The sequence below is a fragment of the Chrysochloris asiatica genome, unplaced genomic scaffold, assembly GCF_000296735.1.
Source record: "Chrysochloris asiatica unplaced genomic scaffold, ChrAsi1.0 scaffold00018, whole genome shotgun sequence".
Lineage (NCBI taxonomy): Eukaryota > Metazoa > Chordata > Mammalia > Afrosoricida > Chrysochloridae > Chrysochloris > Chrysochloris asiatica.
Window position 1 is genome coordinate 10894270 of NW_006408536.1, and position 6444 is coordinate 10900713.

Sequence of the window (6444 nt, forward strand, 5' to 3'; positions counted from 1 at the left end):
CAAGGAGACATTCTCCTTGCTTCTAGGAGAATCTAGCTGTACTTTTTCCAAGATAAATTGATTTGTTTGGCTGGCAGTCTAGGGTGTATTCAGCATTCATTGCCAACACAATAATTCAAAGTCATCAGTTTTTCTCTGCTCTTCCTTATTTGTTGTCCAGCTTTTGCATGCAAAGAAGGCAATTGAAAATATTATGACTTGAGTCAAGTACACCTAAGTCTGCAAAGTGGCATATTTGTTTTTTAACACTTTAAAGAGGTCTTTTGCAGCAGATTTCTTGACTGCTGCTTCTGTCAGTATGGATTTTGGATCCAAGTAAAATGAAATCCTTGACAACTTTAATTTTTTCTGTTTATCATGACATTGTCTATTGGTCCAGTTGTGAGGATTTGTATTTTCTTTGCACCGAGGTGTAATCCATACTGAGCGAAGGGACATGAGGAGGCATTCTTCTGGATGGTTGCTTTATGGGTTTAATGTGTTGTGTGAAAAATTCATCTTGCTGTGTGCCTGTAGAAAAGTTTATCAAGAAAAATTGAAGCTTTATATCCCTATTAAGTTTTTACAAGTCATATTCATTGTTGTTGTTAGGTGCCATCGAGTCAGTTCCAACACATAATGGCACTATGCACAATGGAACAAAACACTGCCTGGTCCTGGACCAACCTCACAATTGTTGCTATGCCTGAGCCCATAGCTGCTGCCACTGTGCCAATCCATCTCATCTCATCTGCTGCTCAAGACCTCTTTAAAGTGTTGAAGAGCAAAGATGTCAGTTTGAGGACTAAGGGATGCTTGACCCAAGCCATGGTATTCTCAATAACCTCATATGCATGTGAAAGTTGTACAGTGAATAAAGAAGACAGTAGAAGAATTGATGCCTTTGAGTTATGGCGATGGAGGAGAATATTGAAAGTGCCATGGGCTGCCAAAAGAACCAAAAGATCTGTGTTGAAAGAAGTACAGCCAGAGTGCTCCTTGGAAGCAAGGATGGCCAGACTTCATCTTTCATACTTCAGACATATTGCCAGGAAAGACCAGTCAATCACTGGAGAAGGATGTCATGTTTGGTAGAGTGGAGGGTCAAAGAAAAAGAAGAAGTCCCCCAATGAGATGGATTGTGAGGTTGGCCCAGGACCAGGCAGTGTTTCGTTCTGTTGTGCATAGGGTCGCTATGAGTCAGTACCGACTCAATAGCACCTAACAACAATTACTTGTTGTTCAGCTCTTTTGCTTCCTCATCCTCTTCCAATTGCTTTAGCATCTCTACACTGGAGAGAAAGTAGTTAGAAAATATAGCTTTGGTAATAAAAATAATTCTGGAGATCTCATGATAGAATTTTGTAAGACCAATGATTTATTCATTGCTAATACCCTTTTTGGAGTCCTGGTATGGCGCTGTGGGTTAATGTTCCAGACTGCAAAGCCATTTGAACTGCAAGGTTGGCAGTTCAAGCTCACCAGCTGCTCCTTGGAAACCTTATACAGGGTCACTATGGGTCAGAACCAACTTGATGTCACTTCACAACAATAAAAACAATACCCTTTTTAAACAACATAAAAGATAATTATACACATGGACCTCACCAGATGGAATACACAGGAATCAAGTTGAATACATCTGTGGGAAGAGGCAGTGGAAAAATTCAATATTATCAGCCAAAACAAGGCCAGGACAGATTATGGAACAGATCATCAATTGCTCCTTTGCAAGTTCAGCCTGAAGCTGAAGAATATTAAAACTATATTGCTAGTTGACAAGACCCAAAATATGACCTTGAACATATTTGACCACCTGAACAAAATATGACCACCTGAATTTTGAGACAGATTTGGTACATTCAACACTAATGACTGAAGACTATAAAAGTTGTGTGATAACATCAAGAGCATACAGGAAAAAAGCAAAAGATCATTAAAAAGACAGGAAAGAAAGAACAGACCAACATGGATGTCATAAAAGACTCTATAACTTACTATCCAGCATACAGATGCTAAAACAAGTGGAGAAAATAAGGAAGTCCAACAGCTGAAGAGACATTTCAAAAGGTAGCTCAAGAAAATTCAAGTAAAATAATGAATTGTGCAAAGACCTGGAGTTAGAAAACCAAAAGGGAAGAACACACTCAGCATTTCTCAAGCTGAAAGTATTGAAGAAAGAATTCAAGCCTAAACTTGCAATATTGAAGGATTCTAAGGGAGTCCTGGTGTGGTGCTATGGGCTAATGTGCTGGACTGCAAAGTCAGTTTGAACTGCAAGCTCACCAGTCACTCCTTGGAAACCCTATACAGGGTCACTATAGGTCGAAACTGACTCGATGGCATTTAAGAAAAATAACACAGGCAACATATTGAATGATGCAGAAAGCATCAAAAGAAAGGAAGGTATACACAGAGTCACTGTACCAAAAAAAAAAAAAAAAGTATACAACCATTTCAAGAGGTAGCATATGAACAAGAGCTGGTGGTACTGAAGGAATAAGTCCAAGCTGCACTGAAGGCATTGCAAAACACAAGGGTCTAGTAATTGCCTCACTGCACATTGAAATGCTTAAAAACTGATGTAGAACTGTTGACATTCACTCTTCTATGCCAAAATATTTTTAAGACAGCTGAATAGAACAGATACATATTTGTGCCCATTCCAAAGAGAGGTGACCGAACAGAATGCAGAAATCCTTGAACAATATTATTAATATCACATGCAAGTAAAATTTTGCTGAAGATCGTTAAAAATGGCCACAACAATACATTGACAGGGAACTGCCAGAAATCCAAGCCAGTTTCAGAAGAGGACGTGGAATTAAGGGTATCATTGCTGATGTCAAGTGGATCTTGGCTGAAAGCAGAGACTACCAGGAAGATGTTTACTTGTGCTTTTTTGACTGTGCAGATACTTTCAACTGTGTGGATCATAACAAGCTATGGATAACATTGTGAAGAATGAGTATTTCGGAACACTAAATTGTGCTCATTAGGAACCTGTACATAGACCAAAAGGCAGTCATTTGGAATGAATGGTTTGAAACCAGGAAAGGTGTGTGCCAGGGTTGTATTCTTTCACCATACTTATCCAATTTTTGTGCCGAGCAAATAATCAGAGAAACTGGATTATATGAAGAAGATCATGGCATCAGGATTGGAGGAAGACTCATTAACAACCTGCCATATGCAAATGATACAACCTTGCTTGCTGAAAGTGAAGAGGACTTGAAATACTTAGGGATGAAGATCAAATACTACAGACTTCAATATGGATTGCACCTTAATGTAAAGGGGTGCTCTCAACTGGAGCAATAAAGAGCATCATAAATGGAGAAAAAATTGAAGTTGTCAATTGCTGTGGGTTGGAACCGACTTGACTTGACAACACTTAACAACAACAACAACAAACAAGGAAGAGCTACATTTCTTTGAATTTTTTTTGTATAGTGTTTGCTTTTGCAAATTTGTTAATGTTTTATATGTAAAAGAAACAAGAAGCATGGGTTAAAAACATTAATAGTAAATGCCAAATAATAATAATAAATGCAGTTGAATAATCTTACCTACAGAGAAAGGACAAGAAGAAGTAGTCAAAACAATTTTGAGCACAGTACTGACTTTCTGTCTTCATTCCAAAAACAAAAAAGAGCTGGAAAAAATGTTGAACTTTTTACTGTAAGTTTGTTTTCCATAGTAGTGTAGGCATACAGTTCAGAAACTGTTTTTATGTATTAAAGAAATGAAAATAAATCTTGATGTTATTGGGATCCAGGGCTTTCTCATTATAGGATAAGTGAGATAGTACATAAATTGAATTCAAGTATCAATGCGATTACTAGTACTCAGATCATGGTTTCTAAATACCACTCTCCATTGAAAGGGGAAATGGTTCGTTCCAGGGCGGATGCAAAGAAACCACAAAATGGACCTGGAACATTTATTTTTGTTCCATAAACTAAGAATGTGCTTAAAAATAGAGAATGCTATTTCAGAAAGATATAGAAGCCAGACTGAAGGTGCTTATACCAGCCAAATTTGGGAAATTGAGCAGCAAAATGAATTATGACAGAAATCAAGTGTAACCCATTGTATAAACTAAGAATTTATGAGTTCATAATGATACATAACAAACAACATATTTAAATATAAACAAGGGAGAAAGGAACACTCTCTTGCAGTAGAATGCCAACTAATAAATCTAGAGGGAATAACAGGGTAAGAAAAATGGTCATCTTACAACTTTATAGAAATAACTATTCAGACAAGAATTGTCAATGGCTATTAATGCCACTGAGGTCTTGGTGTGATACTGTAATATAAGCACTGGATTGCTAACCACAAGGTCTGCAGTTCAAAGCCACCAGCTGCTCCACAGAAACCCTATATGTGGTCGCTATGAGTCAGAATGGTCTCAACAGCAATTAAGAAAAAGAACAACAAATTAATGCCATTGGGGAGCATGGTGGCTCTGTAAAATAAGCACTGGACTGAGAACCATGAGGTTGGCAGTTCGAGCCCAACAGCTGCTCTATGGGAGAAAGATGAGGCTTTTTGCTCCCACAAAGATTTATAACCTTGGAACCTCTGTACAGGGTTTCTATGTGTGGAAATAAATTTGATGGCAGTTAATAACAACAACTGCATTAATGTTATTAGCTGAAAGTTTTGTGTGAAGCAGGCTATTTATACATTCTAAAAACTGTCTCCCCACAAATTTCTTGTGGGGAGACAGTTTTTAGAACTGAAGAACAAAAGAAATTTATAGTAGAGATACCTGGTGGCTAACACCCTTCCAGTGACCAAAACGAAAATTAACAGTAATCCTCAGGGCAAACCCTCTTCCAAGACTAAGACTCCAGGGGAATACATGAGCAGACATGCACTCTGACTGGTGACTACGTTGGTCACCGATAAGGGGAAGTGAGGGAAAAACAGCAAAGAAGATGCAAGCTAAGTCCTACCATGTTCGATAGACTCCTGTGAACCTGGGTGGAGATCTGGTTGGCCAGCAGTATGGCAAGACCTGGGGACTCCTGGGCCCAGAGTCAGTGACACAGCCACAGAGGACGAGAGTGGAGAGTGAAGCATCCAGCTGATAAGAAGTGAGGGTATATGCACAAGAACACCCACACTTGCAGATAGTACCCACTTGACCTGACTTCAATGGATGGATGATCAGAACTCGACTAGAAGAAGAAAGAAGACGAAAAACAGTAATATGATGAAATTGACCTACACCTATGAATTCAGTAGCTCAAAAGAGGGAACAAATCTTTACAGTGAGGATCATTCCCAACCCCTCAGTACACAGGGTAGACAGGGATGGGCAACTTGGACATTGGCTGCCCAAAATGGGGGTGGAGGGGCTACAAAGGCAAGAAGTGACTGGCTTACAAGCTTTCAAGAAGGAACCTAGATCCAGAGGGTTCAGAGGAAGGTGGAATCTTCACTGAGTAGTATCCAATCTGTCTGGGCGGGGCTGATGTAAGGAGATGGGGGATAGGACTGTTGTGGTACAATAATGAATAATTGTTATCAGGACTGACTGTGAAGGTTGGAAATGTAAAGGTAGATGTTTTGTAGCAAAAGGAGGGGAGTGGTTGACTTTGCAGTCCAGGAGCGGAGGTCTCTGAGACCATCAGGGGAGAAGAGTAGAGTACGGGACCCTACCCAGAGAAACAGTGATGCCAGAGATGGAGGCAGAGATGATGATGTGGAGAGATGGAGTGGCTGGGAACTCTAGACCCAGGAAGGGAGAGGAGCTGTGTGCTGATGACCGAGGGGCAGGCTTGCAGGGTATACCCTATGGTTGGTTGATGATGCATGGAGGGGATTGTAACCATGGCAATGATATGATATGGCAATGATAGGATGAATGTAAAAGGAATTCTCTCCCATGTAAATTATCACATAATTCACTACAAAATATTTAAAAAAAAAAATCACAGTAATGGGACAAACAGATATCCTGTTGCAACTGCAACAGAGCACTAAAGACAGGACATTATAGGTGTAACATCCCTGCCCAAAATACGTAACTCGAGTCTAATCATGAGAAAGCATCCAGGAAAACATACACTGAAGTTCATTCTACAAAACAGTCATTCCATACTCTGAGGAATTACTTTATACCAAAAAAGACTAAAGAGATATAATAACTAAATACAATCGTCATCCTGGGCAACAGCTTGGACCTGAAGAAGGGAAGTGATATAAAGCATATTAGTACAATCGGCAACAATAAATATTATATATATATATATAACATAACATATATAATACATATATATTACATAACAGTATTATTGTGGCAGTCTCTAAATTTAATGATAATATTGGTTAATATTGTTGTTGTGTTTCTCTGCAAAAAGTTATTAAAAAGACAAGAAAGAAGGAAAATATCAAAATGGATGTCAGAAGAGACACTGAAACTAGCTCTCCAGCATAGACATGCTAAAG